Genomic DNA, 11,947 nt, shown 5'->3' with positions numbered 1-11,947 from the left:
GGTGAGATCAGCTACACCTACTTTAAACATCCCATGGGCTGCAGACAGCTACTAGTGTGACCTGCACAGTGTTCCTCATTGATATTTTTTAAGCATAATGTGCTGATAATTACACATGATGCTCTTTGCCCCAATAAATCAAGCAAGTCTGCCTTGTGCCACGAGAAATGGAGCTATGTGAACAGGTTTCTCCAGTTTAATGTTTAAATCAGATTGCCAAAAAGTACTGTTAAATGTATATATTTGCATGTTGCTGTTTAATTTATGATTACAATTCCTTTATCACTGGAATATTAAGGTGCATAACTTATAAGTTGAAAACTGAAACTAATTTGATGCATTGGGTAGTCTCACTCTCTTATAGCAAACATCAATGTAAATATTATGAACTGCTCAGATTATGCTTATGTTATTAAACAAAGATTAAGTATTAGAAAGACCACAATTGTACTCTGGCTATACATAACCTATTTCACCATATGTGAGGATAAGCATGTCAAATGGGGAATTTTCTTAGAGCTTTGGGGTGAATCCACACTGATCAGTGTTATCACTTTCATAAAGTTGCGTACTTGAACCTTGAAGTAGTGGGGAATGGTTGTTCTTCATGTGGATCTGAACTTGGGTGCAATGCAAAACTTGAAGCTGACACACAAATTCATGAGAGAAAGTGAGCGCTGCAGATGATGGAGATCAGAGTCGATGAGTGTGATGCTGGAAAAGCACAGCCAGTTAGGCAGCATCCAAGCAGCAGGATGCCTACCTTGAAGAAGTTCTTCTCCTCCCTTTTCAAGACTTCCTGCTCCTCAGATGCTGCCTGACTGGCTGTGCTTTTCCAGCACCACACACTTCAACTCTGATCTCCAGCATTGGCAGTGCTGACTTTATCCCATATGATTATAATCTTACTGTGAGGCCTCTTCCAAGGACTTGAAGAAGTTCTCCTTCTCCCTGTACAAGTCTATCTATCACATTCTCAACTACCTTCCCCTCAGCACACATACCCCCCATTTATCTTTCAGCCCCCTTGGGCCACCCCATCATTCCTGATGAGGAGCTTATGCTCGAAACATCAATTTTCCTGCTCCTCGGATGCTGCCTGACCATCTGTGCTTTTCCAGCACCACACTCTTTGAAACAAGCTCATGAACAGTGAAATGAGTGGTACTTCAAGAGGATGTACATAACTTGGTGATGTGACAGATTAGATTTACTGTGATACATTTCAGCAAAAGGGAAAGCAATATAAGCTAAAGGATTGAATTCCAACGGGAGATCAGGGACAGAGTCACTTGAAGATATTAGTACATAAACTAATGAAAGTGGTGCGGCAGGTTGAGGAAGTGGTGAAAGATGCATAAGGATTCTTGGTCTTATAACTAGAGTAAAAGAGCACAGTCATTCTATAAAACCCTCTATAAAACAAAGACTTGGCCACAGCTGGGATATTCTGCATAATTCTGGGAAGCAAACTTCAGAACAATGTCAAAACTTTAGAGAAGGTGCAGAAAAGAATTACTCGAATTGTTTTAAGAATAAGTTCATTAATTACATGGATAGATCATCGAAGCTGGGGTTGTTCCCCTCAGGGCAGAGATGCTTGAGAGGATATTTGATAGTGTTTGAGGGATCTCAAAGTAGATATCCTTATTTATTCTTGGGGTACACGCATCTCTACCAAGGCCAGCCTTCATCAGCTATCCCTAATTGTTCTTGAGCAGATGATAATGAAGTGTAACAACTGTGCAACTATATCATTTCAGATGGCAGTTAATAGTCAACTACATTGATGCAGGTCTGGAGTCACACATAGGCCAGACCAGGTAAGGATGGCAGATTTCTTCCCCCAAAGAACATTAATGAGCCAGATGGACTTCTACTGAGAACCCAATATATTCATAGTGACTATAATTTCATCCCAGTTTTTTCTTAAGTTAAAGTCTTGAACATGAATTCTGCCAGCTACCATGGTCTCCAGACTAGATTGCTAGTCCACTATCAACACTTCTGTGTTATCCTTAGCAAGATGCTGTTGGGATTAGCAGGAGCTAGAACCAGAGGTTACAGACACAAGGGGATTGGCAAGAAAATAGCGAAAGACAGCATGAGGGTAAACCGTTTAATACAGTGAGTAGTTAAAATTTGGAATGCATTACCTGAAAGAATGGTGGAAACAGATTTAATCACAGCTTTTAAAATCATAAATACTTGAAGTAGACAGTTTGCAGGATGACAGGGGAAGTTTGGGGGAGTGAGACAAGTTGAGTTGCTCTTGCAGACAGCTGGTACAGACTCATTGGTAGAGATGACAGCCTCCTGTGTTATAACTGTTCTAATATTCTATGATCCTTTGAAGAATGCCTTGCTTGGCAAATTTGCTTTTATTGCTGTATGGGAAAATATTTGCTCAACATGAGACATTAGATTTGTGATTTCATTGCTTCACTTAGACACAAAGAAATTCTTAATCACTGCTAGTAATTTAAGCACATTTAATAATAAATAATGTAGCTTTAATAAAATATTTATAAGTAAGTAAATCCCTAACCTAACAGCCTTTTTTAAAAATCTGATAGTTAATGGATCCTCATTAAAATCTAATATTCAAATGTTCCATATCTTGAATCTAAACTATTCCTCTTTTTGTGTGAACTGTTCTATTGGTAACTCAAGGGAGATGATTGAGATTCATTGCATTGCATTACATTACCAGTAGATTGACCGTACAGTGAACATATATTTGACAATAAAATTGAAGGGAAAATGCATGCAGTATTTAGAATTTCAAATATTCTAAGAAAACATTTCAAATGGGGATGCATACTTATCAGAGTGTAAACAAAAAGATGGATAAAGGGTTGAATAGTGATTATGCTGCAGGAATACTAAGGTTCAACTCTGGAATAAAAGACCTTCAGTTAATTATGATACTAACAATTATTTCCTTATTTCCCACCACAGCAGAGAACTTTGCGCTTTTATCTATTGCATAGACATAAAAAGGAACTTACATTCATATCATAATTTTTCCATCTAAAGCACTTTGCAACCAATGAAATCTGGTATTGAAATCTAACAGGCTTTTGAGAACTAAGAAACATACTAGCCACTTTGTAACCAGCAAGGTCGCAAAACGACAGTGAAATAAATAACCAGATTAGGTGTTGCTTAAGAAATATAGAAACTTCTCATATGGCTAAGAAGTTATATGTCTTGGTCAATGCAGTATTGAATCATATTTATTACGTATTGAATCATATTTATTACATATTAAACCTGTGAGTGAGTCAAAACATCCCATTCCAGAATATAATGAATAATCAGTTTTGAAATGCAGTCAATACGCAGTGGTTTAATGAACAATCCCATTAATCCATAGGCAATTCCCACCCATTGGGAATCAGGAAAGGAATGGGGGAGCACCATAGTCAGGGATACCACAAACTGGAAAGTGTAGAGATGAGAAGATCCTGCTGATAATCATTATAGTTTTCTTCTGCTGCCTCCGGCCTGTAAACCAGCCAGATTAACAGCCTGGCTGGCTGCCAGCTGGACAAGTGAGCAGAAGAAGGCTGCAGTTGGGAGTAAATGTAGGCAGTGCCTGGCAATCAGCGATGGGGATGGTGGGTGGGTGAAACCAAGCTCAACAACTGGGAGGATGGAACTGGTTGGGGAGTGGGGGGTTGCTGATCATGACAGCAAGGAGAAGCTACATTCGGGAAAAGAGAAAATCAAAGACTTCTTTGATCAGCCAAGAGGAGTACTTCCTTCCCAGTGGCTCTAAACTGTCCTAACCTGTCAGAAATGGTGTCTATAACCTGCCTGTCAGGTTTCCTGAGCCCTGAGAAATCAGCATGTCAGCAATCACCACAATTTAAATCAGGTTTCAAACTACTGTGAAAGCCTGACTTAAATATGATATAAAGGCGTTTCTCCAAGCAGTGACACATGCACACTACACAACACGCCATTAGTAAATGGCATGTTCATAATGATTTGAAGATGCACTCCCCAATTATTAATATTTAAGTCCTCTCCAAACTCTCTCCCATATACTATGGGAATTTTAATATCAAAGCCATTTTAAACCAGTCTGATTTTACCTGTTGCAACAGGCATTGGTCACATGGTAGGGTTTTTTTTTTCTTTTAATATTACATATCACATAACGCTGGCAGTCAACCAGCAGTAGCTTAATTGATAATTAATATCAAAATAACTGATGATATTCTGTTAGGTTCTGGACATTAAGTATAGCAATCTAAGCTTGTATTTGCCAGTAAGCTTGATTAATATAGGCAAGCAAACAAAGTACATTTTCAAGATCACGAGTAAAATGCAAACTTTTCATTAAAAAGTTTGTTCCCTGATTATTTGTCTGGAATTCCTTAAACCTGAGCCCCATATTTCCAATCTCTACCTTAGAATCAGTCATTTTTAAAAACTTCTTTCCTGGTTGCCAATGCCAATTGAATGGCTCACCAGGTCATTTCAGAGGGCAATTATGAGTCAACCCCATTACTGTGGATCTGGAATCATTTTAAGGCAGGACTAAGGAAGGATGGCTGATATCATTCCCCATAGAGGATTAGTAAACCAGATGGGTTTTATGATAATGAATGATTATTTCATGGGCACCATAAATGAAATTTGCTTTCAATTCCAGATTTTATTAAGTAAATTTAAGTTCCACCACTTAGCACTGTGGGATTTGAAGCTGTGTCTTCAGAGCTGGCTCTCTGCGAGAACAACATAACTAGCTTCAATTGTTTACCTTTTCCTGCGGGTATATGAACCGTTTTCTTCATTCAGGTAATTTTCCACTTCTCTTCTGAGGTCTGGATTGAACCTGTCTAGCAGTGAATTTCTGACCAGAACCCTACCCTGTATTGAAAAGGTCTTCACATCACCGTTACTTCTTTTGCTAATCATTATATCCCAGCATCCTCTAGTTCTCAATCTTTCCAGCAACAGGAATTGCTTTTCCCTCAATACTCCATCTAGACTCCTTGTGATTTTGAATACCTTTTTCAAATCTTCTGTTAATGTTCTCTTCTCCAAGGGGAACAATGCCAGTTTCTCAACTCTATCCTTGCAATTGAAACTCCTTATCCCTGGAAATATTCTCATGTACTTTTTTTTGCACCCTCTGTGTAATGCCTTCACATGCAATCAAGGGCAAGTCAACACAGAGGATTTCCTTGCAGAAGCAACTTTGCAGGCTGCTGTCACCACACCTTAGTTGCTATAAATCAGATTTTCTTATGAATGCTCATGCATTTAAAGCATTGAATCTGCTCTACATCGTCACTGTGACATGCCCAAATATGCCCCTCCTTATATTGCTAGTTACTGCATCTAAACTACCATAGATTACATTCCTTCATTATATTACCCAAAACAGCTCCAAAAAGCTGAACTGAAGTGAAATGAAATGGTAATATTCTAAAAGTGGTGTGTATGCAGCGAATAGGCTTCCTTTTGCTGTGTAACAGGCATTGATCAGTCCTTCTAAATTAAACGTAATGATTAGAATTCTGATTATTGTTTCAAAAAAACCTTCTGTGGTATGACATCATCCATTTTAAGTCATCAGCTTGACAAAGTACGAAACAGACAACCTTTCACACTCTTAATGGTCAGCAGTTTCCTTTGTGGCAAAGATGTCAATTCATTTCATGCTTTGCTATCTATGGATTCAAATTCCTCACCAAAAGATGACACCTGATATTTCACAATTTTAAAGTTTAGATAATGATGTGCTCACATTAATACTTTTAAAAAGAACAAAAAGATGTTGTCCTATTTCTATTGGTATTTTGGCATGTGAAGCTTGTAGTAGCACCAAACAGATGCTCACACATCAACAGCCAATTTAATCCTCCTCATACAGTTATAGTGTCATAGAGATGTACAGTATTGACACAGACCCTCATCCCACAAGCTCATCCATACCAACCAGGTATCCTAAATTAATCCAGTTCTACCTGCTAGCATTTGGCCCATATCCCTCTAAACCTCTTCATATAGCCATCCAGATGCCTTTTAAATGTTGTATTTGTACCAACCTCCACCACTTCCTTTGGCAGTTCATTCCATACACACACCACCTTCTGTGTGAAAATGTTGCCCCTTAAGTCTCTCTTAAATTTTTTCCCTCCTACCTTAAAGCTATGCCCTCTAGTTTTGGACTTCCTTACCCTGGGGAAAAGACTTTGATTATTCACTCTATTCATTCCTGTCGTGAATTTATAAACTTCTAAAAGGTCACCCCTCACACTCCTACGCTCCAGGTAAAATAACCCCAGCCTATTCAACATCTCCCTATACCTCAAACCCTCCAACCCTAGCAAACTTGTAAATCTTTTCTGAACACTAAGTTTCACAACATAATTCGGAGATGCCGGTGTTGGACTGGGGTGTACAAAGTTAAAAATCACACAACACCAGGTTATAGTCCGACAGGTTTAATTGGAAGCACAATAGCTTTCGGAGTGACACTCCTTCATCAGGTGATTTTGGAGGGCTCGATCGTAACACAGAATTTATAGCAAAAATTTGCAGTATGATGTAACTGATATTATACATTGAAGAATTGATTGTCTGTTAAGCCTTTCATCTGTTAGAATACAGTGATAGTTTCACTTCTTTCATGTGTAAATCACAAAACCCTTTTTTTTAAAGTTGCATTCTCGGGTTAGCTGTTAACAATGGTGATAGCTAGACAATATGTTGAAGGTGTTAGCCCCCTGTGTTCTCTGTCTATGACCTGATGTTTAGATAGATTCCAATCCATGGGCGGCACAGTGGCACAGTGGTTAGTACTGCTGCCTCACAGCGCCAGAGACCTGGGTTCAATTCCCGCCTCAGGCGACTGACTGTGTGGAGTTTGCACATTCTCCCCATGTCTGTGTGGGTTTCCTCTGGGTGCTCCGGTTTCCTCCCACAGGCTAAAGATGTGCAGGTCAGGTGAATTGGCTATGCTAAATTGCCTGTAGTGTTAGGTAAGGGGTAGATGTAGGGGGTGGGTGGGTTGCGCTTCGGCGGGGCGGTGTGGACTTGTTGGGTCGAAGGGCCTGTTTCCACACTGTAAGTAGTCTAATCTAATCAAATCAATCTAAAAAGTGAGATAACAGAGTTTTACATAAATTCATGCAGTTTCTGAGCTCAGAGTTCTACATGAATGTATGTGGTTTTTGAGCAAAGTGCAATGTAACTCTGAAAGTACCAAAAAAATTCACCACACAAAATATATGTGTGCATGTGGGTCTTTGTCTGTGTGTGTGTGTGTGTGTGTGTCTGTCTGTCTGGGGTGGGGGTTGTAAGTGTGAGAAAGTATGCGTGTGTGTATGTGTGTAGTGAGTGCAGAGTGTCTTAAGTCTGTGAGGGGGTGCGTGTGTGGGAGTCTGTGTGTCGAGAAGGGTGTGTGTGGGTGTCTGTGTGCGCGTCTGTGTGTATCTGTGTCTGTGTGTATGTGAGAGTGTGTGTGTGTAGGAATATCTGTGTGTGTGTGTGTGTGTGTGTGTGTAGTGCAATGGTGATCACCTGTAATGTGACATGAACCCAAGGTTGAGGCCCCGTTTTACACATGAAAGAAGTGAAACTATCACTGTATTCTAACAGATGAAAGGCTTAACAGACAATCAATTCTTCAATGTATAATTTCAGTTACATCACACTGTAAATTTTTGCTATAAATTCTGTGTTACGATCGAGCCCTCCACAATCACCTGATGAAGGAGCGTTGCTCCGAAAGCTAGTGTGCTTCCAATTAAACCTGTTGGACTATAACCTGGTGTTAACTTTTCACAACATAGAGTCACAGAATCATAGAGATGTACAGCAAGGAAAGAGACCCTTCGGTCCAACCCATCCATGCCGACCAGATATCCCAACCCAATCTAGTCCCACCTGCCAGCACCCAGCCCATATCCCTCCAAACCCTTCCTATTCATATACACATCCAAATGCCTCTTAAATGTTGCAATTGTACCAGCCTCCACCACTTCCTCTGGCAGCTCATTCCATACATGTACCACCTTCTGTGTGAAAACATTGCCCCTTAGCTCTCTTTTATATCTTTCCCCTCTCACCCTAAACCTATGTACTCTAGTTCTAGACTCCCTGACCCCAGGGAAAAGACTTTGTCTCTTTATCCTATCCATGCCCCTCATGATTTTGGATACCTCTATAAGGTCACCCCTCAGCCTTCAACGCTCCAGGGAAAACAGCCCCAGCCTGTTCAGCCTCTCCCTATAGCTCAAATCCTCCAACCCTGGCAACATCCTTGTAAGCCTTTTCTGAACTTTTTCAAGTTTCACAACATCTTTCCAATAGGAAGGAGACCAGAATTGCACGCAATATTCCAACAGTGGCCTAACCAATGTCCTGTACAGCCGCAACATGACCTCCCAACTCCTGTACTCAATACTCTGACCAATAAAAGAAAGCATACCAAACGCCGTCTTCACTACCTATCTACTTTCAACTCCACTTTCATGGAGCTATGAACCTGCACTCCAAGGTCTCTTTGTTCAGCAACACTCCCTAGGACCTTAACATTAAGTGTATAAATCCTGCTAAGATTTGCTTTCCCAAAATGCAGCACCTCGCATTTATCTGAATTAAACTCCATCTACCACTTCTCAGCCCACTGGCCCATCTGGTCAAGATCCTGTTGTAATCTGAGGTAACCTTCTTCACTGTCCACTACACCTCCAATTTTGCTGTCATCTGCAAACTTACTAACTGTACCTTTTATGTTCACACCCAAATCATTTATGTAAATGACAAAAAGTAGAGGACCCAGCACCGATCCTTGTGGCACTCCACTGGTCACAGGCCTCCAGTCAGAAAAACAACCCTCCACCACTACCCTCTGTATTCTACCTTTGAGCCAGTTCTGTATCCAAATGGCTAGTTCTCCCTGTATTCTGTGAGATCTAACCTTGCTAACCAGTCTCCTATGGGGAACCTTATCGAATGCCTTACTGAAGACCATATAGATCACATCTACCGCTTTGCCCTCATCAAGCATCTTTGTTACTTCTTCAAAAAACTCAATCAAATTTGTGAGACATGATTTCCAACACACAAAACCATGTTGACTATCCTTAATCAGTCCTTGCCTTTATGTGTTTCAAAACATCCAGCACTTCCTCCTCTGTAATATGGACATTTTGCAAGGTGTCACCATCTATTTCCCTACATTCTATATCTTCCATATCCTTTTCCACAGTAAATACTGATCTTTCCTATAGCAGGGAGACCAGACTTGAATGCAATATTCCAATAGCAGCCAAACCAATGTGCTGTACAGCTGCAACATGGCATCCTAACTCTTATACTGAATGCACTGACCAATAAAGGCAAGTGTACCAAATGCCTTCTTCACTACCCTGTCTACCTGTGACTCCATCTTCAAGGAGCTATGAACCTGCACCCACAGGTTCATTGTTTGGCAACTCTCCCCAGGACCCTACCATTAAACATATAAGTCCTGCCCTGATTTGCCTTTCCAAAATGCAATACTTCACAGTTATCAAAATTAAACTCCATCTGCCCCTCCTTGGCCCATCTGCCTATCTGATCAAGGTCACTTTGTACTCAGAGTTAACCTTCTTCTCTGTCCACTACACCTCCAATTTTGGTGTCACCTGCAAACCTACTAACCATAATTCCTATATTCACATCCAAATCATTTATCTAAATGACAAAAGCAGTGCACCCAGCACCAATCCTGCAGTACACCACTGGGCACTGGCTTGCAGTCCGAAAAGCAATCGTCCACCACCATCCGCTGTCTCCTACCTTTGAGCCAGTTTTGTATCCCAATGGCTAGTTCTCCCTGTATTCCAAGTGATCCAAACTTGCTAACATGCAGAACCTTGTTGAAGGTCTTACTGAAATCCATATAGACAACGTCCACTGGTCTGCCTTCAATCTTATTTGTCACTTCTTCAAAAACCTCAATCAAGTTAGTGAGACACGATCTCCCATGCACAGAGCTATGTTTGCTATGCCTAAGTCCTTGCCTTTGCAAATACATGTAAATCTTGTACTTCAGAATCCCCTGCAACAATTAACCCATCACTGATGTCAGGCTCACTGGTCTATAGTTTCCTGTTAACATGAGTTAACACTTGCTTGGTTCCAGTGTTCTGAAGAAACCTCCATGCCAGGCCCAGATATTTTGTTCAGGATCAGAAACCCTATGTTCATCCTAATTGGATGGAATCATTGACACGTCTTTAAATTAGCTCTTGCCCTGATTTTCCTGGCCAGGAACCTTCTATTTCAAAGCACCTTACAAAAATTCAGAAACTGGCGCAGAATTTATTAATGCTAAAGCTAATGACACTACGTAATTGTGCCAGATAAGTGTGAGCATAGCCTGTCAGGAAGAGTGCAGGGGACAGGGTGCCACCAAGTGGGTGAGGGGTGAGGGTGTCAAATAGATGGATGGGTACATGGGATAGGTTAAGGGTACGGGTCGGGGGAGAATGGTGTTGGGTCCAGGGTGAGATTCTGTTGGTGATAGGGGACATGTTGGGTCAGGGTTGTTGGGTCCAAAGGGATTGATGGGGAGCTGGGGCATTTGGAAGATGGATGTTCGGTCCAACAGAGTCAGGTCAGTGTCAGAATTGAAGATTTGGTGGGGCATTGGGAATTATCAGGTCTCACAGGGTCAGGAGGTCGTAATCAGATGACTAACTTTTAATAGTTACAGATATTGTAAGTTTTAATCCCTTAACCTTTCATGGCTAACTACTAAATTAAGTGAATCAGGAGCTTCCAAATTCTTTAACTCTCCCTTAAACTTTGGGACATTTTTGGAAGGTTTGAGATGCCGGATAATTGCTCTCAGGGAATTCCCTGTGCAATTCCTGCAGAGTTACCTGAGTCAGAATTTCCAATTGTTCCCAATGGTAACTCCAGTCCAGATGCTGTCCATGACTGTCTCTCTCTTGGAATGTCTCTGCCATTGTCTATCCTCAGAGATCTGGGTGCCTAAACTGCACCACCATTTGAGGCAAAATTAAGCATGCCTCGAAGCAAAGATATTTTTATTTGTGGGAGAAAGTGAGGACTGCGGATGCTGGAGATCACTGTCGAGAGTGTAGTGCTGGAAAAGCACAGTAGGTCAGGCAGCATCTGAGGAGCAGGAGAATTGGTGTTTTGGGCATAAGCTCTTCTTCAGAAATTTGTAAAAACTGAAAGAACTGCATCTACTGTAAATCAGAAACAAAACCAGAAATTGCTGGAAAAGCTCAGCAGGTCTGGCAGCACCTGTGAGGCAAAATCAGAATTAACATTTCGGGTGTGGTCACCCTTCCTTATTTGTCCCTGGGTCAGACAATGCATGTCCTGACAATCGTATGGATCCAACTTTCAACAGCAGTTTATACCCTTAGAGGCAGTTGTTGCTGTGGAGGATCCTCTGAGAGCCACAGAATGACCATGAAAGAGGATCTGCTCTGGGATCACAAGGGAACACTGGCAGTGCTCACCTAGCAGTCTCCACACACATCGGCAGTGTCACCCAACACTAGTAATACAGCTGCACAGACAGGAGCCGGTCGCTATTGACCACATTGTTAATATAATTGGGCACAACAGTACTACTCTGACTTCCATCACTGGTATTATCCAGTGGCAGCAGTGAAATATCAGGCTTCCGTCCCTTGTGTTCACCAGCCTTCCAACCTCTCAGTCTGTTGACAAAGGGTCGTAAAATTCAACTCTATCTTGGTTAAGCACAGGAAAATTGTTTAAGTGGTTTTTCAGTTTTAATTCCTTTATTGTTGAAGTTCTCTGTTGCATAAAGCATGGCATTTATCATCTTGGTGCAGTTATGAAGAGGAATAAGGGGGTAAGCATATCTTTATTAATAGAACTCTCTGAATAAACTGAGTATCACAGATATGCTGCTGAAGGCAATATTGCG

The sequence above is a fragment of the Chiloscyllium plagiosum genome, unplaced genomic scaffold (genome assembly GCF_037043375.1).
Source record: "Chiloscyllium plagiosum isolate Xiang-an unplaced genomic scaffold, Cpla_swu_hap1 HiC_scaffold_17, whole genome shotgun sequence".
In the NCBI taxonomy this organism is placed as follows: domain Eukaryota; kingdom Metazoa; phylum Chordata; class Chondrichthyes; order Orectolobiformes; family Hemiscylliidae; genus Chiloscyllium; species Chiloscyllium plagiosum.
Note: the sequence above shows the minus strand (reverse complement) of the source record.